General features: G+C 40.2%; 1 long non-coding RNA gene across 3 annotated transcripts; it reads left to right on the forward strand.

The window, feature by feature from the left end:
- Positions 1-16,678: 16,678 nt before the first annotated feature.
- LOC125802177 (uncharacterized) lies at positions 16,679-22,313 on the forward strand. Of its 3 annotated transcripts, none has more exons than XR_007439152.1 (4): positions 16,679-16,913; positions 19,386-19,494; positions 20,983-21,096; positions 22,137-22,313. It is a non-coding gene; the product is annotated as an uncharacterized LOC125802177 (long non-coding RNA). The 3 variants fall into 3 exon arrangements; XR_007439151.1 differs by lacking the exon at positions 16,679-16,913 and adding an exon at positions 17,630-17,746 and having other exon boundaries at positions 22,134-22,313; XR_007439150.1 differs by lacking the exon at positions 16,679-16,913 and adding an exon at positions 17,630-17,746.
- Positions 22,314-23,615: the final 1,302 nt, after the last annotated feature.

Raw genomic sequence — 23,615 nt, forward strand, 5'->3', positions numbered from 1 at the left:
CTCTGAGTAGAGTTTTCCGCACATCAGCTGAGGACAGGCACAGTACCTGGTCGTTTGGAGGAGGTGTAGTCTTCCTTGCTGTCGTGTAGTTCTGTGCTTCGAACCTTGCTTAGAAGGAGTTCAGTGCATCTGGAAGGGAGGCATCACTGTTACAAGCAGGGGAGGGTGACTTGTAGTTGGTGATGGTCTGGATGCCCTGCCACATGCGCCGAGTGTCAGTAGTGTCCTGGAAGTTGGCGTGGATTTTCTTAGCGTAGGTGCGCTTTGCCTCTCTGATCCCCCGGGAGAGCTTGGTTCTAGCTGTTCGGAGGCCAGCCCTGTCCCCTGACTTAAAGGCCTTGTCTCGGGATCTCAGCAGCGCACGCACCTCTGCAGTCATCCACGGCTTCTGGTTGGGGCGGGATGTGATGGTTTTGGAGACAGTAAAATCCTCAATGCACTTGCTGATGTAGCCAGTCACTGAGTCTGTGTACTCCTCCAGGTTGATGGAGTCATCAGAAGTAGCAGCTTCTCTGAACATGTCCCAGTCAGTGTGCTCAAAACAGTCCTGAAGAGCAGAGATGGCTCCTGGATGCCAGGTTGTAACTTGCTTCTTCTCTGATTTGGCACGTCTGATGAGCTGTCTGTATGCTGGGATGAGCATGACAGAAATATGATCAGAGTAGCCGTAGTGGGGGCGGGGCTCTGCTCTGTACGAACCGGGAATGTTAGTATACACACAATCGAGCAGGTTAGCTCCACGGGTTGGAAAATCCACATGTTGGTGAAAGCTGGGCAGCAGAGCCTTCAGATTACTGTGATTGAAATCACCAGCAACAATAAACAGTCCGTCGGGGTGTGAGTTCTGGAGTTTGGAGATAACAGTGTACAGTTCTTGCAGAGCGTTAGCATTAGCACCGTTAGCATTAGCATTAGCACTGGGTGCCACATACACTGCTATTATGTAGACGCTGCTAAGCTCTCTGGGCAGGTAGAATGGCCTGGCTCTGACTACAGCAAACTCCACCAGCGGCGAGCAGTAGCTGGAGATCAGCGCAGCGTTGTTACACCATGCTGTGTTGATGTAAACACACACCCCACCTCCACGTACTTTGCCCGAGAGGCCGGCGTCGCGGTCCGCGCGGTAGCTTAGCATGCCGCTCACCTCAATCGCGGAGTCTGGGATGGAGTCCGTTAACCACGTCTCCGTGAAAACAAACAGACAGCAGTCTCTGACCTCGCGCTGGGATGTCCGCTGGAGCCGGAGATAGTCAGTCTTGTTCGGCAGGGAGCAAACGTTGGAGAGAAGGAGAGATGGAACCGCTGGCCGGCTGGAGTTAGCCATTAGCTTAGCGCGGACTCCGGCTCTCTTTCTGCGCTTTCGGCTCCTCGCGCAACGCTTGCAGAGAGACCTCTTGCGGCTAACAGGCTCAGGAAACGCTGCAGATCTTAGCAGGCCTAGCGCGCGTAGCTCCGCTCGTAGACCGTCTGTAAGTACAGATTTTTGTTGATTTTGCAGGTCTAGCAGGGTCTGTCGGTCGTAAGTTGTTCCCATAGCGAACTTTTGCATGATTGCGAGTTCAGATCGGATTATTTACACAGAAAAACTAACAAAAGCACCGTGTTTTGCTTCCGGAGTGGCCGCTGCGACTGCTCGCGCCGCCGACAGTATATTCATGCTTTCGTATATTCATCATCTTTAACTGTTATTTCTGTATCTACTGTAACTGTAGATTAAACCTTTTATACACTTATACACTTATTTACACTGTTATGCTTGATGCTTGGTATATCTGCCGGATGATGCACACGCAGGGGAGTCGAATTCAACTTGAATTCCTGGAAAGGCAACTCTCCAAACTGACAAAATTCTACAAACCCATCTGGGTCAACCACAAGGACATGCTGCCCACACAAGTGATGAGGGCAGGACGTTGCAAATATCTTTAGTCTTTTTCCAGACTCTGGCTTGGATTTTCAAGTCTGAAAATTGCTGTTTAATGATTATTTATGATAATTTACCACCCACAACATCCCAGACCTTGGAATGTGTGGAAGTTATGATATAATCAATGGTATTTTCTTTATCTGTGAGTGCTCATAATGTTTAGATTCAACAGTACCTGTCTAAACTGAATACACCTGATATCATTTTGCAAATTATGCAGTGTGCAAAAAGTGTGCAAAAAAGACCAGTGAGGTAGTAATTACCTCTATTACACAGTGTGCAATAGAGTCCAGTGAGGTAGTAGGGTTTTTAGTGCTTTCCATTTTCTGGGGTAAGTGGGGTAAGAGTGTGTGTGCATGTACAGAAAAACCATCAGTTCAGTCTCTGCAGTTGAGGAGTCTGATGGCTTGGGGGTAGAAGCTGTTGCAGAATCTGGTCGTGCTGGACCGGATGCTGCGGTACCTCCTTCCCGAAGGCAGGAGGGAGAACAGTTTGTGTGAGGGATGGGTGGGGTCATTCACAATGCTGGTTGCTTTGCGGATGCTGCGGGTGGTGTAGATGTCCGTGATGGAGGGGAGAGAGACGCCGATGATCCTCTCAACTGTCCTCACAATACGCTGGAGGGTCTTGCGGTCAGAGACGGTGCAGGTCCCAAACCAGGCAGTGATGCAGCTGCTCAGGATGCTCTCAATGGTCCCTCTATAGAAGAGTGTGAGGATGGGTGGAGGGAGACGGGCCTTTCTCAGCTTCCGGAGGAAGTAGAGACGCTGCTGGGCTTTCTTGGCTGTAGAGCTGGTGTTCAGGGTCCAGGTGAGGTTATCTGCTAAGTGGACACCAAGGAACTTAGTGCTCTTAACAATCTCCACAGAGGACCCGTCGATGTTGAGTGGAGAGTGGGTGTGTTGTGCTCTCCTGTAGTCAACAACCATTTCCTTTGTCTTGTCCACATTCAGGTGAAGGTTGTTGACTGTACACCAGTCTGTCAGGCGCTGCACCTCCTCTCTGTATGCTGACTCGTCGCCTTTGGTGATGAGACCCAGCACGGTTGTATCATCGGCGAACTTGATAAAGCTGTTAGAACTGTGTTTTGCAGCACAGTCATGAGTCAGCAGGGTGAACAGCAGAGGACTCAGGACACTGCCCTGGGGGGCCCCAGTGTTCAGTGTGATGGTGCTGGAGGTGCTGCCCCCGAACCGGACTGACTGGGGTCTCCCCGTCAGAAAGTCCAGGATCCAGTTGCAGAGGGGGGTGTTGAGGCCGAGCGAGCTTAGCTTCCTGATGAGGTTCTGTGGGATGATGGTGTTGAATGCTGAACTGAAGTCTATAAACAGTATTCTGACGTAAGTGTCCTTCTTCTGAGGGAGAGATGAAGGGTGGTGGTGATGGCATCGTCCGTGGAGCGATTGGGACGATACGCAAACTGCAGGGGGTCCAGTGAAGAGGGCAGTCATGTCTTGATGTTCCTCATGACTAGCCTCTCGAAGCACTTCATGATGATGGGTGTAAGTGCAACGGGACGGTAGTCATTGAGGCAGGACACTGTGGACTTCTTCGGCACGGGAACGATGGTGGTGGACTTGAGGCACGTTGGGACAGTGGCGCTGCACAGGGAGATGTTGAAGATGTCCGTGAGAACATCTGTCAGCTGGTCTGCGCACTCCCTGAGCACTCTGCCGGGGATGTTGTCTGGTCCTGCAGCTTTTCGTGGGTTGACTCTGCGCAGAGTGTTCCTCACATCCACTGCAGTCAGGCACAACACCTGCTCGTCCGGCTTGGGCATGGTCTTTCTCGCCATCGTGTTGTTTTGTGCCTCAAACCGTGCATAAAAGTTGTTCAGGGCATCAGGGAGGGAGGCATCACGTTCACAGGACGGTGGCATTGTCCTGTAGTTGGTGATTGCCTGGATGCCCTGCCACATACGCCGTGCGTCACCCGTGTCCTTGAAGTGGCTGTGGATTCTCTGGGCGTGTGAGCGCTTTGCCTCTCTGATGGCTCTTGACAGGTCGGCTCTCGCTTTCCTCAGGGCCACCTTGTCACCCACTCTGAAGGCGGAGTCGCGGGTCCTCAGCAGCGCACGTACCTCAGCAGTCATCCAAGGCTTCTGGTTTGGGCGTGTAGTGATGGTCTTGGAGACAGTGACATCATCAATACACTTGCTGATGTAGCCAGTGACTGATGCTGCATACTCCTCCAAATCAACAGAATCGCCTTCAGTAGCAGCCTCCCTGAACATGTCCCATGCAGTGCACTCAAAACAGTCCTGAAGGGCAGAGATGGAGCCTGCCGGCCAGGTTTTCACCTGCTTCTGAACTGGTCTGGAGCGTCTGATGAGTGGTGTGTATGTTGGAGTCAGCCAAACACACATGTGGTCCGAGAAAGCGAGATGGGGGCGGGGCTCCGCCCGGTACGCGCTGGGGATGTTTGTGTAAACAAGATCCAGCGCGCTCGCTCCTCTCGTTGCAAAGTCCACATGTTGGTGGAATTTAGGGAGCACTGACTTGAGATTTGCATGGTTGAAATCTCCGGCGATAATAAACAGTCCGTCTGGGTGTTTGTTCTGCAGATCGCTGATAGTCCGATAGAGTTCACACAGAGCCTCTTTAGCATTAGCACCAATGCTAGCGCTGGGTGGGATGTAGACAGCAGCTATTAGCACGGCGGAGAACTCCCGTACTAAATAAAAAGGTCTGCACATCAGGAACTCCACCAGCGGAGAGCAGTGTTTGGCGACAGTCACAGCGTTGTTACACCATTCCGTGTTGATGTAAACACACACGCCTCCACCGCGGGTCTTCCCGGATAGAGCCGCGCTCCTATCCGCTCTGAGCGCGGTTAGCCCGGCTAGCTGAATGGCGCTGTCCGGAATGTTGTCGTTCAGCCACGATTCCACAAAAACCAAAGCACAGCAGTCTCTGAACTCACGCTGGGTTGTTCGCTGGAGTCGGATGTAGTCCAGTTTATTGTCAAGGGAACAGACGTTTGCCAGAAAGAGCGATGGTATAGCCGGCCGGCTAGGACTAGCCTTTAGCCTCGCGCGGATCCCGGCTCTCTTTCCGCGCTTACGCTTACGCTCGCACCGCTTGCGATGGCACTTCCGCTGGGCTCCGGCGTCAGGAAACACCACGGGCTGGCGGCCTGGGTCTCTTAGCAGGCTAAGCTCAAGTAGCGTCTGCAGAACCTCGTCCGGTAGCGTGTTTTCTGGCTGATTTCTCCACTGTAGCAGGGTCTGGCGGTGGTAGAACATGTGCACGGGTGTTCCGATGCACATATTTGCAGGAAATAAACGGAAAAAACAACAAATAGTAACACAAAAGCACCATTTAACGGACCCGGAGCGGCCGCTGCGTGTTAACGCGGCGCCATCTTGGGTGGGTTTTTTATATATATATATATCATAATACTCCTTCATATATTTGTTTTCTGCATTAAAATGCCTGTATCAAATCAGCAAAGAGTTGTTACCATTAGCTGCATTATATAACAACAGCCAACAGTTAGCCATTAGCCTAGTGCTTTTTCCTCTCACAGCATAGCAAGTCTAGTGCATAGTTCTTCACACAGTGAAAGAGATTTCTCAGTTTTTTGGCATGTTGGAAGTTCTGAGCACACTTGTTGAAGCAAGGAAACACTATATTCTGCAGGGCGGTGTGCCAAAGACAGTTTTTTCTTTAGCTAAAGGTGAATGGGTCTGCAAAAGTGTTACATAGACAGAGCCCATTAAGGGCAGGTTCAAAGTTTTCAAGTTGGCCCTCTGTCCAGGCTGATGTCATATAATGTAAATCAAAACTGATCTTATTCTGAGATTGGCTGGCAAGCAGATATCAATTTTGTATAGTCAAATACTAACAAAACACAACCAGCTACCAGATACATTTTCCAGTATTTTTAAGGGTATTTCCTACGGACTCCAGAGCTGAGGAAGCAACAGATAAGGTTTTAATGTAGACAAAATATTTATAGTTTTATTGTAAACGATATTTGAAGTAATGTCATCGACCCAGCTCTCATCACGTCTAGACCCTTGCAGATCCTGCCATGTGTAGAAGGCAAGGAATTAGCCAACTACTCCTGACAACTGGAAAGAACCAACCTAGTGACATTGGAGAGGATGAAGGGGAAACGTGAATCGTCTGCTTCTGAAAGTAGGAAGACAGGTGTGATTAGAGGTCTTTTAAAGCCAGGTGAAAGCTGGTGATTGGTCAAGGTAAGGTGACGTAGCATTAGAGTCTCCTGGCAGAACTACACTGAGCCTACATGTCCAAGCCAAGAACCTCTCAGAAACCAATATATGCTGCATATAATGTGGGCTGATCCTGCTTCAGCAGGAGAACGAGAACCCCAAGATGCGTCATGTGTGTGTTGTTGGGTTCAAGCGTTGTTCCACACCATCTCATCTAGACTGCTTTCTGATTTTGGAATCTCACCCCTGTGCCATCCCTGACCCTGTTCTGTCCTTCATCTCGCTCTGTCTTTTCCTCTCTCTCTCTACCTCTCTCTCTCTCTTTCTGTCCCTCCCTTTCTGCTCCGCACACAGACGATGGGAACAGAGGGAGAATCAATATGTTTTCAATTTGCAGCAGCGACTCGCTCCCCCGCATTCTAATAAGGGCTGAGAGAGAGAGAGAGAGAGGGAGAGAGACATACATTAGTATTATGTTTACCTTCTCAGCGATTTCCAAGAATCATCTACTTGGCTTTCACACTGTGTAAAAAAAGAAATAATTTTTATAACATTTTCTTAACATCTTTCCCCATCAAAGGCTCAAATATCTTAAGAACACCTGCCTGAAGGACTTATAAAGCTCCTGAGATGCTGGACTTGCTTCAACAGTCCCGTACTATATACATAACCCTGCATTTTTCCAGAAACCCTGCATCTTTCCAGGAAAGATGCCACCCAAACAGCATAGCATTGGCTAACATTGCCCTCAAGCACTGCTGTTAATCATAGCTGCTTTAGCTTTCCAGCCTGAGAGCTGTACTGCTCTGCACATTTAAGTGTGATTTCTACTTTAAAGGTCTGTATGAATTCAGTCGTTCATGAGCTGTTAATGACCATGCTAACATTAGCCACATTAAATGACCACAGCTATTTGCTAAAAGTTAACAGGAACCATTAACAACTAACAGTTACCCAGTAACCAACCTCATTTGCCTTTTGCACCTTTAAATGCGTGGTCTGTACGTAACACTGTTTGGAAGGGTGGGCCACACTTGAGAGCTCATGCTACACCCAGACCAGGCGACATACACTTATTTGTATTGATGTGCTTGGGAAATAAAGTTAAAGCCAAGCCATGATACTACCACCACCATATTTCACAGATTAGACAAGGTTTTTATGCTGGAATGCAGCGTTCTTCTATCTGCAAACATAACTCTCATCTGTTCACAAAACTTTGTTCCAATAGCCTTCTGGCCCATCCATGTGATCTTTAGCAAACTGTAAATGAGCAGCTATGTTCTTTTTGGAGAGCAATGGCTTTCTCCTTGCAACCCTACCATGCACACCATTGCTGTTCAGAATTGTCCTGATGGTGGACTCATGAACATTAACATTAGCCATTGCGACAGAGGCATTTAGTTGCTTAGAAGTTACTCTGGGGTCCTTTGTGAACTTGTCAGTTGTTATACTTCTTGCTCTTGGAGTGAATTTTTTTTGGTTGACCACTCCTGGGTATAGAGATACAATGGTCCTGTATTCCCTACATTTGTACACAGTTTGTCTGACTGTGTAATCCAAACTCTTTTAAGGTGGTTTTGGAACCTTTTTCCAGCCTGATGAGCATCAACAACTTTTTTTCTGAGGTCCTCAGAAATCTCCTTTTGTTCGTACAGTGATAGCACAGTTGAACCTGTGAGGATGCTGCAGAGGTGGAAATGACTGCAATACAAGTATTTTTTTAGGAAAGGTTAGAAAATGTTTATAAGCAGGACTGGTGTGGTTTATTACTTTAAAGAAATTTCAAAAAAAGTGCCTCTTTAAAAGAAAAATCTTCAGTTGGCGTTTGAAAACAACAAGGGACAGTGCAAGTTCATTCCACCACCTCCCAGCTGGCCACCAACGTCAAAAGACGTTCATTTCAGGTTGAATGTTGGTCATGACGCCAGATGACAAAAATGTTACCTCAGGATGACGTCTAATGCTGTTAAGTGCCTGCAGGGCTTGTTGCCAGGAATCTGGAATCTCAAAAAGCTCTTGGTACTGATCTGGCTTTGACCATTTCCCTCAAGTATGAAGAAGCTGGTCCATTTTTGGCTTTGTTAGCATGTGTTAGCATTTCATATCTGATACTGGCGGCATCAAGAAGCCAGTGGAGGGAATGCAAAGGAGTCGGATAACCGAACTTCCGATGATTGAATACCCAAATCTGACACTGATCAAGAGAGATCAAGAGGAGTTACAGTCAGATCTGAAGTGACCGACTGTCGTATGTGATAGCTCCCCAAATCCTTACACCAGCAGGCAGGATTGAAGGACCCACTACAATGTCTCTTCACTGATCATCATTGTATCTCACAGATAACCTGTATTCATTGCAACAAATTTATTGTTTATTGTTCATGAAACTTTGGCAAAAGTGATCTTCAGGTACCCTTAGCTGGTCCAACAACTGAATTATCAAATTGCAGCGCATTGGGATGAAGCAAAACATAAGAACAATCTGCAGGAGGTCCATGAGAACTGGTTTGAGAAGTGTTGGTCTGCAGAGATACCGCAAATATCACAAAGGTTACATGTATGTATGCGTATATGTGTGAGTGGGGGGTGGGGGGGCTTGGTTGCATTATGAAGATGGTATAAAGAAGGTTGTCAGTATTGTGCGTATGTGTTTGTATGTGTTTGAGTGAGGTATTAATTTGCATGTGTGTGTAAGAAGGAGATGCTGGTACTGAAAGTGTGTATGTTGGGAGAATGTTGTCAGCATCGTCCTATGCGTATGTGTGTGTGTGTGTGTGTGTGTGTGTGTGTGTTGGTGGTGACGGCTGTGGGATACCAACAGCAGCGGACAGCAGCAGGGAACCATACAGATGTGCTGACTGCTCAGTTTCCATGGGAACCACCCCTTCCCCCTCATCCTCCTCTCTCTCTCTCTCTCTCTCTCTCTCTCTCTCTCTCTCTCTCTCTCTGTCTTCATCCTCACAGCATCAATGAAAGCCTGACTTGCTTGCTACACGTCTTGCCTGTGCCTTTCTCTGTATGTGTGTGTGTGTGTGTGTGTGTGAGTGCATGTGTGTGTTCCTCATCACTCAACTTTCCACCCTGTCTACTGGCTGTCGCCAATATCTGTGTGTGTGTGTGTGCTTGTGTGTGCGTGCATGATTAACTATTATACATGCCTGCCTGTTTGCGCTGCCAGCTATAAAATGCCAGGATTTACTGTGTGTGCCCGCCATTGTCTGTGTTTTATGAGCCGTGATGCTGGACTGTGTCCACATATGAATCCAGAAGCATCAAAAGTCAGTCAGTGTGCATGAATACATATCAATACACACACTATTTTCATACACACGTTTTCCAAAAAAAATTAAAAATGCACCTAGAAGGAAGTGTTGGATTGCACTGATATTTGGAAGAATGATAAGAAAGATACATAATCAAAAATTTAGACTAATATGGACAAAATTTATTGAGCTACTCATATAGAAGTAGCGCCTAATAGTGTCCTGAGATAATCCGTCCCATGCACCATATATATGGTTAAACAGTCACAATTGAGGGCAGTTGTCATAGACTAGTTCTTTAGTAGAGTAGACTAGTTAAAGCTGATGTCCATAAGTTTTTGGATTTAGGGTCCTCTCTGGTGAGAATGGCTAATTGCACAGAGCATGCAAAAGAATCATTTTAAACTGGGCGGGTGTGATGCGGCCTCCTTTCAGAGCAGAGAGAGAGAGCACGCTCAGTCAGAAACTTCACTTCAGCTACACACTTTGTTTATTCTATGAGTGAATGAGCTTCCCCTCTGAAGTCTCCATTGCCCCACCAGCTGTTCTCGTTCAGTAAAACTGAGCCGGATCCTCTTTTAGAGGCTGTGCATGTGTTGTAAGTACTTAAAGATGCGTGATGTGGCCAGAACACACCCAACGTTTTTAGAATGAGTATATTAGGCTTAGCAGGGATGGTTGTTCCAGCACACTGGTACCATTAACACAACATTTTATCCCTTCTCCACTCAGAAATGCTTCTGCTTTCAGTTTAGAAACAAATGTCATAGTTGACTTGTCCAGTGTCATGCAGCCATCTGCCAATGGTGCTGATTCATGGCTGATTCATGGAGGGCATTACTTTTAGCTGAATATCTGCAGTCGTGGCTGTTGGGACACTCTGCACAATGTCAGACAATTCATTCTCAAGTTCTCTATCTCCAGGATTTGTGTAGTTCTTACAGATCTTTCATACCTCTGGTGCATGCCTTCTTCTATCCATTGTCACCAAGAGCATGCCATGGTAATATGCCTTATCATTGTAATATTTTGATAAGAAGTTCATGACTTCTGTTGCCCTATGATGCAAGCCCTCTCAAACTCTTTATACACAACTAGGCCGGCCACACCTGGCATTATGCATGGTGCTAAAAGTTAGTTCGGTAACGCTTTATAATACAGCCCGCGTTTTAGAGGGTAAGTACCCATTACTTACGGTGTAAGTTCTCTGTATGTACCCTTTACTTACGGTGTAAGTTCTCTGTATGAACCAGGGTACATTCAACATACTTACCGGGTCCTACAGGTACTTAACTGTAAGTATAAATAAAGAACACAGAAAGAACCAGGAACAAGAGAGTAACAACTGGGTAACTTTCTGACACTTACCGTGTACTTTACCAAAACATATGGTATAACGTTTCTGTATTTATCAGTTTATTTAAAATACTTATGTGGTTCTCCTAGTACTTAAATGTAGGTACAAATTAATTACCAGGAACAACAGTATAAAAAAACTGGATATGTCATTGCCTGCACTTTCCCTAAATTTCTGGTGCAATATTAATGTATGTATATATATGTGTGTCTTATTTAAACATTTTGTTCATGATAGTTATAAAGGTTTCATTCCAGTCATACCCAAGGGACTTATCATTCTAATATATTTTATTAGTTTGAATAAAAAGATAATGCTGAGATTTCAAAGGGAATTTATTTTTTAATACACAGAAAACACAAGGTTTTATTTTAATGGATAATGGTGGATAGGTTTCCATCTTCAGTCCTTTTCTGCTCGACTCTTCTCACCGTTGTTGCCTTTGTCTTGCTCCTGGAGTCCTGGTGCACACCTTGTCCTGTAAAGCTGCTTTTTATAACCCCTGTTCTAAAAAGAACTTTAAACCCACACTTCACCGAGTTCTACTGTTCTTACTCTGAAAGTATGCAGTACTTACTCTGTAAGTACTCAGAAACAACAGAGAGCGGGCTGTATTATGTAGTGTGCAGTGTTCTGCAGTTCTTACTCTGTAAGTACCCAGTAAGTACTCAGAAACAACAGAGAGCGGGCTGTATTATGTAGTGTGCAGTGTTCTGCAGTTCTTACTCTGTAAGTACCCAGTAAGTACTCAGAAACAACAGAGAGCGGGCTGTATTATGTAGTGTGCAGTGTTCTGCAGTTCTTACTCTGTAAGTACCCAGTAAGTACTCAGAAACAACAGAGAGCGGGCTGTATTATGTAGTGTGCAGTGTTCTGCAGTTCTTACTCTGTAAGTACCCAGTAAGTACTCAGAAACAACAGAGAGCGGGCTGTATTATGTAGTGTGCAGTGTTCTGCAGTTCTTACTCTGTAAGTACATACCACTGAGACCAATTTTTTGTTAAATCTTAATAAAAGCAAAAACAATCTGTACAACAATACATAACATTAAACTTATTTATTTATTTATTTACAATCATCATTGATTATATGTTTCTTTTAGGTAAAATGTTATATTTTTTGTTCTTCTTGATCTTCTTCTTCTTGTGCTTTTCCTTTTTTTCGTCTATCAGAAAGCAGGATGCGGAATCTTCTGCCCCTCTCCATCCTGCTTTTGTCCATAAGAAAAAAAAATGAATAAGTTTACTTTTTAGATGCAATTATATGTATCATTAATTTCAAAGCATGTCACACAAGTTTTTAGCCTTTAGCAAATACTCATTGTGCATTTATAAAGTATATATATATATATATATATATATATATATACAGTGAGTCCAAGAAGTATTTGATCCCTTGCTGATTTTCTTCGTTGGCCCACTAATAAAGACACTATCCTTCTGCACTTTTAATAGTAGATATATTCTAACATGGAGAGACAGAATATCAAGACAAAAATCCAGAATATAATTTTAAAGAATATATTTTAATTAATTTGTATTTCAATGAGGAAAATAAGTATTTGATCCCTCTTGCCAAACACACTCAATACTTAGTGGCAAAGCCTTTGTTTGCAAGCACAGCGGTGAGACGTTTGTTGTAGTTAACCACAAGTTTAGCACACACACCAGGGGGAATTTTGTCCCACTCTTCTTTGCAGATCCTCTCTAAATCATGAAGGTTGGTGGGCTGTCGCTTGGCAACTCTGACCTTCAGCTCCCTCCATAGATTTTCGATCGGATTGAGGTCTGGCGACTGGCTGGGCCACTCCATGACCTTAATGTGATTTTTCTTGAGCCAACCCTTTGTTGCCTTTGCTGTATGTTTAGGGTCGTTATCATGTTGGAAGACCCAACCACGGCCCATTTTCAGATCCCTGGCAGAGGAGAGGAGGTTGTCCCTCAGGATTGTGCGGTACATGGCTCCATCCATCTTCCCAGTGATGCGGTGAAGTAGCCCTGTACCCTTGGCAGAGAAACACCCCCAAAACATTATGCTTCCACCTCCATGCTTGACGGTGGGCACAGTGTTCTTGGGGTCATAGGCAGCATTTTTCTTCCTCCACACATGGCGGGTGGAGTTGACGCCAAAAAGTTCAATTTTGGTCTCGTCTGACCACAAAACCTTCTCCAAATAACTTGGTTCATCTTTCAAATGATCATTGGCATACTTGAGGCGCGCCTCCACATGTGCTCTCTTCAGCAGGGGTACCTTTCGGGCACTGCAGGATGTGAATCCATTGTTGCGCAAAGTGTTGCCAATTGTTTCCTTGCAAACTGTGGTCCCAGCTGCCTTCAGGTCATTTGCTAACTCCTGCCGAGTGGTTGCAGGACAATTCCCGACCGTTCTCAGCATCATTGCCACCCCACGAGGCGAAATCTTCTTTGGAGCACTGGGCCGAGGTCTGTTGATTGTCATGTTATACTCTTTAAACTTTCTGATAATTGCACCAATAGTTGTTACTTTCACATCCAACACCTTACTAATCTTTTTGTAGCCCTTTCCAGCTTTGTGAAGGTCAACAATTCTGACTCTGAGGTCCTGTGACAGCTCTTTGGTTTTACCCATGTTGGAGACTTGAAATCTGTGTGATCTGTCTGATTCTGTGGACAGGTGTTTTTCACACAAGTGATTAGGGAGAACAGGTGGCTTCAGGTCAGGTAACAAGTTGATTGGGAGTGTCTAACTGGTCTGTAAAAGCCAGAACTGCTAATGAATACTAAGGGATCAAATACTTATTTCACTCCATGAAATACAAATCAATTAATATATATTCCTTAGATTTCTTTTCTGGATTTTCTTTTTAATATTCTGTCTCTCCATGTAAGAATACATCTACCATTAAAAGTATAGAATGATCATGTCTTTATTAGTGGGCCAACGAAGAAAATCAGCAAGGGATCAAATACTTCTTGGACTCACTGTATATATGTATATATATATATATATATATATATATATATATATATATATATATATATATATATATATATATATATATATATATAAACATACAGTTGGAAGTTTACATACACTCATGGACACAAATGTCATGGAAATGTTTGCAAATACAGATTTACACATGAGTGATCACAAAAATTATGCAAGATAGTTTTGTCACTGGATCAGAAATAATTTAATTAATCAACTGGCCAATAGGAAAGTTATAATAGCATCATGCTTTTTGGCAGTTTTTTTTGGCAATAGATACATTAAAAAAGGTAAAGGGAAAATGAAGAGAGTAGGAAAGCTCAGAATTCTGCGGCTGAACCTAAAACTATCAGCTACACTGCTGGAATAAGCAAGGCAACTTTTTAACACTCTGGCCTCAAACATACAGGAAACGTGTATTGTGCTTAAAAGTTGTATCTGTGCAAGGAAACCAACAAATTTAGCGACATCTACTACTTCAGCCAAGAATGATCAAAACTACAACCACACAGACACACGCAAAGGCAATGTGTTGACACGTCTCAGAGGTATAAACTTATATATGTATATACTACGTCTTGTCTCTTGAACCCAATATTGTGAGATGAGTATCTCGTCACACCTTTTGTGAGCAGTGAACACTGCACATACACATTCAGTGTGAAACAGCTTAGCATGGAGCAGCAGCAAAGATGCATTAGTTAACAGCTGTAGTAATTATCTGGCTAATATATCAGATTAATCTGACCACAAACAAACTGCTCCAGACCACAGGGCACCTAAAGAGGACTTGTGATTAGGAAGGTGTTGATAATGTTATGCTTGATCTGTGTATTTCTGCAACTGAAAGTGAGAGAGAATTTAAACGATTTAAACAATAATTTACACATGCACACGGAGACACACACACACCTGAAGGACCTGCAGCCATGTCAGGAACAGATGTTAATTTGTCCACATGTTCCTTCAAAACTGTGCATTCATCATGTAGGAATTTGATTTCCACCTTTAGCTTTGCCACCTCAACTAAAAACAAAAACAAAAGAAAGTACAACATGTTAAGAGTGTAAAACCTTGTGCTGCTTGAGAAAATGTTTTAGGCTAATGGATTAATAAAAGAGTCACACCCCTAATGTATGTATCAAGTTTGCTTTAGTTTAATAAATGGTTTCATTTATAATTACATATAAATTATACAGATGCAGTTAGTCACATTTAAGGGGGAGGGGGGATCACTGTTTGTAAAATGCCTGGATGATGGGGCAAAAATATATACAGTGCCTCAAATAGGGCAGTGCAACAAGATGATATGTTTCATTATGACAATAAAAAAATGTCTATTGTTTAGTATTAAGGTCTATCATCTATATCGTTGCAAAATACAACTTATTTTTTTGTTGCCTGGGTGATGCACCAAGGCTAATAGGATAGAAATGGGATAATAGGACAGCCCTACATCAGGATAGAAATGTTTGATCAAATTGCAAGGCCCTACCTCCGAGTACTATTCAACCCCCTACAGATTTTGCAAGTTAAACAGTCACAATTAACATATAATCGTGAAATATGGCCTATACGTGGCCCTGGACATGTTAAATACACTGTAGCAAAAAAAAAATTCTCTGTTAAATTCATTTTGAAACATTTTGAAAAGTTAAAAATGGTCAATTATTATCCAACAATTCAAACCACCAGAATTCTGTGTGGTTCCCTCAAGTTTTAAAATGTATTTGAGCTATTACAAAAAATGAGCTTCACATGCTTGGATTAATTTTTTTTCTGACTACAAAAGCCCCTCCCTAAACAAAAGAACAGCACTCATACATGGTAAGCATGGAAAACACTTGTCACAGATAAAACCCTGGAGGGTCACAAGGCTGGCAAGGGCTATAAAACCCTTTCAATGAGTTGGGCCTTTATGTCTTTGCTGTCGGGAGCATCATCCAGAAGTGGAAGGATTTCGGAGTCCTATAAAACCAAAAAATCAAAATGTTATCCAATACCACCAAGACAGTCTTAAAGAACACATTCCATGGAATGTGTTCTTCAAGACTGTTCTGGTGCCTTGAATAACAATTTGATTTGCTGGTATTATAGGACTTTGAAATGTGGTTTATGCAAAAGCGAACAGACATTTTTCCTAAGTTTGGTATTCAATTACTCCAAAATGATACAGTAATATCCTTTGTTACTCATGCCATTAATGGAATGTATGGAATGTGTTCTTCAAGACTGTCTGAGTGTCATTGGATAACCATTTGATTTGCTGGTTTTATAGGACTCCGAAATGTGGTTTAAGTACAACCGAATAGACATTTTTCCTAAGTTGGGTATCCAATTACTCCAAAATGATACAGTAATATTCTTTGTTACTCAATCTATTATTAGTATGGAATGTTTTCTTTAAGGCTGTCTTGGTAGCATTGGATAACCATTTGATTTGCTGGTTTTATAGGACTTTGAAATGTGGTTTATGCTAAAGCGATTGGACATTTTTTCTTAAGTTTGGTATCCAATTACTCCAAAATGATACAGTAATATTCTTTGTTATTCATGTCATTATTAGTATGGAATGTGTTCTTTAAGGCTGTCTTGGTAGCATTGGATAACAATTTGATTAGATTAGATATTTTTCTCTAAATATATTTTACTCTAAAAATTTACAGTAATATCACTTGACATGAATAACATTAACAGTATGGAATGTCTTCTTCACGGATTTCATTGTCTAATATGATAACAATTAGATTTTTTTTTTGGTTTTATAGCCCCGAAATATCTTTAAAAAAAAAACGAATGGACATTTTTGGTATCAAATTACTCCAAAATGATACGGTAATATCACTTCAAACATTTATCTGGGATATATGAGAAAAAGATCACTAAGAATTTAGTGCTGTGATATGATATTAATTTGATTTGCTTATTTAATAGCTCTTTTTCCAAAACGTTACACTGCTCTACAGATAAGCAGTGGTCTTTCTGGTGTATATTTGTGGATTATCCCTCATTAAATCATGTTTATTTGGGTGTAAAACTAGTCTCTGTTCCATTTTAAGTCTCTGCACGAGAAGCGCCAGTCTCTGCTCCTCCGGGTGCGCTGTGCACGCGGCTACCGTAATACACGGCTTAGACGCGCACTCCAGTTCTCGGTGTAGATAGCGCGACCGAGCGTTTTCTAAGTGCAGATGGCGTGACCGCGATATAATTCCAGTAAGTAACGCTTTACTCATGTCAATGATAGATAGTTAACCTAAACTGATTTTACCTTTTTCCTTTCGTGTCTCCTTTTTTCACGGCTGCTGGCTCCCTCGCTTTGTGCCACTCAGTTTTCCAAACAACTCCTGCGGTCCTGACGTCATTTCCTGCTGCATTCACATTTACTCTCGTAAATGTCTAATTGGCCATAATATATTTTCTTTTAATTTGTTGCTGTCAAACAAAAAGTAATACATGCATATGTGTTTCATAATAACATTTTTGTGGACGATGTTTTGTCAAATACATTATTACGAAAAACAATATTATTGTAATTTTAAGACGATTAAATGTGACAAACATAACAATAATATAGCATATCAAAGCACTTATACCCTTTTAAATAAAACAAAATTTGAATATATAATAATATATATATATATAGTTAAATATAAAATAATAATAATAATAATAATAATAATAATACGTTTTTATTATGATTACTGTAATAATATTATTATTAATATAATTTCATTTTATGCCTTGTTCAAATGATCAAACCCAATACTTAATTAAGTGATATTGTCAAGATGGGTCAACATTTTTTGTATTTATTTTACTAATTATTTATTTAGAAAATGTTTTTTTCTGTTTTACTGTTATTTTATTTACTTTGTAGACTAGTTATAGGTACCTTGGAATTGGTTTGCGACAAAAAAATTTGAAAGCATTACAAGCTAGCAGTATTGCTAAACCTCCCTTCCAGTAGGTGGAGTACTGAGAATTTAAACTTAGTTCACTTGGTTAACTGTTTGTACTACAACACTGGCTGTTAAGCATGGAGCGAGGTAAGGTGGAATATGATATGATACATTAATATTGATATGCATAATAGGGTTTATTGATTTTAAGTCAACATACATAGATGTTACCAATCTTAGCTTAACTAGTTTAAATTATAAATCCTCTAGCTGGTCAACACACAGCTCCTCAGCAACGTTTTTTGCTCTGCTCCCGACAGCATGGATTTGTAGTGATAGCTAGGTTAACTGAAGCTATAGGGTTCATAACAAAATTACTTCAAAGAAAATAACAAGGCTGTCGTGAGTTTTTTTTTTGTTCAAATACCCTGTTACACCTTAAGTGGCGCATCATTTTCCCCCATTCCACCTTAAATATTGCTGCAGGAATAGAAAGTATGTTGCGCAATTTAAGGTGGTACTGAGAATGTCCAATAGAGCGGTCTGCTCAAACAAGAAGCAAAATATAAAGCTATTTTTTTTGTGACGGCCATAGGATCGGAAAATGCACCCTTTGAATCCATTAAAAAGTTTCATAGTTAGTAATGTTAGTAGAGTAATATTATTATTATTATTATTATTATTATTATTATTATTATTATTATTATTAATATTGATCCATGATGGTCTGCTCTACTCATTAATACTTAATAATTACATATTAATTGATAGTTTAACAATACGTCTAGGTCATGTTTATGCAGGATTTTCTTTTTAATATTTACAGTTATGGTATATAGAACTTATAATGATCTGTTTTCCAAAAGCATCTTAACATTAAGAACATCAGACTTAATGATCTTAAACCCAGCCATGATTGTTAGATCCTCAGCTGGTTAATTTGGTTTGCAATTCATTTATGTGTAGATAATCAGGGATTATTTAATTTCAACCTTTCCTTCATTCAGTTTATTATTTTAAATATTGGCTTATTTGGATTGTTTTGTAACATTACAGTATATGAAATGCACTAGACCTGATGGATTTTTAACATAATATCAAATTACATTTAAATATTGTATTGTTATGTTTAGTCTGCAGAAAATATGTTCAGAAAAACACAATGTTTCCTACTATTATTATAACAAATTATCATTCACATATTAATGCAGTAATTTAACTTTGTGTATTTCATACTTATTAATGTATTGTGTTTTATAATAATTTTAATATACTACCATTTTTGAGCTTCTCTTTTTTATAAATGCACTGCTCTTTATTTTACACATCTTTATTATTGTAAAATTTATTTAATCAAACATTTTTTGTAAAATAGTTCGTTCATCCAACATTTATTTAATTATTTAATAAAGTTACATACATTTCTAAATAAAAGTATTTTCAATTAATGATTCAGACATCCTAACTAATATTAAAGTTAAGGGTGCAGTCTTACAATATGAAATATGCACTAATATTAATAATAATACACAACCGTCAAACAACATACCCTTATTTAGTACACATAAGTATCAACAACAAAAAATGTAGTGTTAATAATAATTTAATTCAATAATTATTTTCAGTTCTGATTCAAACTATGTATGTTTATACAGTCTCATATCTATGATCTACAAAATTACTGCACAACAACAAAAAAATGAATGTTAAATAGGTTTTTGACAAAACAGTATATTTTTTGTTTTCATTTACAAATTTCATGAACATTTTTACTCTGTGCCCTAAGATGGAAAGACCAAAAAGACTTCTTCCTCAAAAATATGTGGACAATGAAGAGACAGGTGTGACCAAGGATGAAGCATCAAGACAAGAAAGAAGCAGGTCAAGCAGCCAAGGTGACAGTGGATATTATATAAATTGAAATGCAGCAACCGAATATTATACATCTGCTGTGATTTCTATGGGTTCTATGATATATCTTGCTGGCCATTTTTGACCCATGTTGCACATTAGAGGAGTAGTGATACAAAAAGAGCTTTTATTAAAAAAGTAAGAAAATAAAAAATAAAATAAGGATGCACTATGATCCAAAATACTGAATACTGAATGATTAAATTAATTTAAATTTAAATTAATTTATTGTAAACCTGTGTTGCGCATCAAAAGGTTAAAGGTAATGTATTAGTAGTTTTGGCTTTGGATAGATATCTATACGAACATGCTTGACTAGTTTCCCTTCTAAGGTAGTCCATTACATATATTGTCACTATAAGACTTTATGTTAAGTATTTTGCTTGGAACTATTGTGATGTAATTCATTACTTATGGTATTTTTTGAAACCAATGTCCCCACCACCATTAGCTAGCCATGACCATTTAGACAAGACTGATCTCTGCACAGGAGGAAACTTTGAAAGGCTGTCCAGGGCATGTAAGGTTAAAAGTAGCTACATAATCCTTCCACTTCTGGATGATGCTCCCGACAGCAAAGACATAAAGGCCCAACTCATTGAAAGGGTTTTATAGCCCTTGCCAGCCTTGTGACCCTCCAAGGTTTTATCTGTGACAAGTGTTTTCCATGCTTACCATGTATGAGTGCTGTTATTTTGTTTAGGGAGGGGCTTTTGTAGTCAGAAAAAAAATTAATCCAAGCATGTGAAGCTCATTGTTTGTAATAGCTCAAATACATTTTAAAACTTGAGGGAACCACACATAATTCTGGTGGTTTGAATTGTTGGATAATAATTGACCATTTTTAACTTTTCAAAATGTTTCAAAAATGAATTTAACAGAGAATAATTTTTTTGCTACAGTGTATTTAACATGTCCAGGGCCACGTATAGGCCATATTTCACGATTATATGTTAATTGTGACTGTTTAACTTGCAAAATCTGTAGGGGGTTGAATAGTACTCGGAGGTAGGGCCTTGCAATTTGATCAAACATTTCTATCCTGATGTAGGGCTGTCCTATTATCCCATTTCTATCCTATTAGCCTTGGTGCATCACCCAGGCAACAAAAAAATAAGTTGTATTTTGCAACGATATAGATGATAGACCTTAATACTAAACAATAGACATTATTGTCATAATGAAACATATCATCTTGTTGCACTGCCCTATTTGAGGCACTGTATATATTTTTGCCCCATCATCCAGGCATTTTACAAACAGTGATCCCCCCTCCCCCTTAAATGTGACTAACTGCATCTGTATAATTTATATGTAATTATAAATGAAACCATTTATTAAACTAAAGCAAACTTGATACATACATTAGGGGTGTGACTCTTTTATTAATCCATTAGCCTAAAACATTTTCTCAAGCAGCACAAGGTTTTACACTCTTAACATGTTGTACTTTCTTTTGTTTTTGTTTTTAGTTGAGGTGGCAAAGCTAAAGGTGGAAATCAAATTCCTACATGATGAATGCACAGTTTTGAAGGAACATGTGGACAAATTAACATCTGTTCCTGACATGGCTGCAGGTCCTTCAGGTGTGTGTGTGTCTCCGTGTGCATGTGTAAATTATTGTTTAAATCGTTTAAATTCTCTCTCACTTTCAGTTGCAGAAATACACAGATCAAGCATAACATTATCAACACCTTCCTAATCACAAGTCCTCTTTAGGTGCCCTGTGGTCTGGAGCAGTTTGTTTGTGGTCAGATTAATCTGATATATTAGCCAGATAATTACTACAGCTGTTAACTAATGCATCTTTGCTGCTGCTCCATGCTAAGCTGTTTCACACTGAATGTGTATGTGCAGTGTTCACTGCTCACAAAAGGTGTGACGAGATACTCATCTCACAATATTGGGTTCAAGAGACAAGACGTAGTATATACATATATAAGTTTATACTTCTGAGACGTGTCAACACATTGCCTTTGCGTGTGTCTGTGTGGTTGTAGTTTTGATCATTCTTGGCTGAAGTAGTAGATGTCGCTAAATTTGTTGGTTTCCTTGCACAGATACAACTTTTAAGCACAATACACGTTTCCTGTATGTTTGAGGCCAGAGTGTTAAAAAGTTGCCTTGCTTATTCCAGCAGTGTAGCTGATAGTTTTAGGTTCAGCCGCAGAATTCTGAGCTTTCCTACTCTCTTCATTTTCCCTTTACCTTTTTTAATGTATCTATTGCCAAAAAAAAAACTGCCAAAAAGCATGATGCTATTATAACTTTCCTATTGGCCAGTTGATTAATTAAATTATTTCTGATCCAGTGACAAAACTATCTTGCATAATTTTTGTGATCACTCATGTGTAAATCTGTATTTGCAAACATTTCCATGATATTTGTGTCCATGAGTGTATGTAAACTTCCAACTGTATGTTTATATATATATATATATATATATATATATATATATATATATATATATATATATATATATATATATATATATATACTTTATAAATGCACAATGAGTATTTGCTAAAGGCTAAAAACTTGTGTGACATTCTTTGAAATTAATGATACATATAATTGCATCTAAAAAGTAAACTTATTCATTTTTTTTTCTTATGGACAAAAGCAGGATGGAGAGGGGCAGAAGATTCCGCATCCTGCTTTCTGATAGACGAAAAAAAGGAAAAGCACAAGAAGAAGAAGATCAAGAAGAACAAAAAATATAACATTTTACCTAAAAGAAACATATAATCAATGATGATTGTAAATAAATAAATAAATAAGTTTAATGTTATGTATTGTTGTACAGATTGTTTTTGCTTTTATTAAGATTTAACAAAAAATTGGTCTCAGTGGTATGTACTTACAGAGTAAGAACTGCAGAACACTGCACACTACATAATACAGCATGCTCTCTGTTGTTTCTGAGTACTTACTGGGTACTTACAGAGTAAGAACTGCAGAACACTGCACACTACATAATACAGCCCGCTCTCTGTTGTTTCTGAGTACTTACTGGGTACTTACAGAGTAAGAACTGTAGAACACTGCACACTACATAATACAGCCCGCTCTCTGTTGTTTCTGAGTACTTACTGGGTACTTACAGAGTAAGAACTGCAGAACACTGCACACTACATAATACAGCCCGCTCTCTGTTGTTTCTGAGTACTTACTGGGTACTTACAGAGTAAGAACTGCAGAACACTGCACACTACATAATACAGCCCGCTCTCTGTTGTTTCTGAGTACTTACTGGGTACTTACAGAGTAAGAACTGCAGAACACTGCACACTACATAATACAGCCCGCTCTCTGTTGTTTCTGAGTACTTACAGAGTAAGTACTGCATACTTTCAGAGTAAGAACAGTAGAACTCGGTGAAGTGTGGGTTTAAAGTTCTTTTTAGAACAGGGGTTATAAAAAGCAGCTTTACAGGACAAGGTGTGCACCAGGACTCCAGGAGCAAGACAAAGGCAACAACGGTGAGAAGAGTCGAGCAGAAAAGGACTGAAGATGGAAACCTATCCACCATTATCCATTAAAATAAAACCTTGTGTTTTCTGTGTATTAAAAAATAAATTCCCTTTGAAATCTCAGCATTATCTTTTTATTCAAACTAATAAAATATATTAGAATGATAAGTCCCTTGGGTATGACTGGAATGAAACCTTTATAACTATCATGAACAAAATGTTTAAATAAGACACACATATATATACATACATTAATATTGCACCAGAAATTTAGGGAAAGTGCAGGCAATGACATATCCAGTTTTTTATACTGTTGTTCCTGGTAATTAATTTGTACCTACATTTAAGTACTAGGAGAACCACATAAGTATTTTAAATAAACTGATAAATACAGAAACGTTATACCATATGTTTTGGTAAAGTACACGGTAAGTGTCAGAAAGTTACCCAGTTGTTACTCTCTTGTTCCTGGTTCTTTCTGTGTTCTTTATTTATACTTACAGTTAAGTACCTGTAGGACCCGGTAAGTATGTTGAATGTACCCTGGTTCATACAGAGAACTTACACCGTAAGTAAAGGGTACATACAGAGAACTTACACCGTAAGTAATGGGTACTTACCCTCTAAAACGC

The sequence above is a fragment of the Astyanax mexicanus genome, chromosome 5, assembly GCF_023375975.1.
Source record: "Astyanax mexicanus isolate ESR-SI-001 chromosome 5, AstMex3_surface, whole genome shotgun sequence".
In the NCBI taxonomy this organism is placed as follows: Eukaryota; Metazoa; Chordata; class Actinopteri; order Characiformes; family Acestrorhamphidae; genus Astyanax; species Astyanax mexicanus.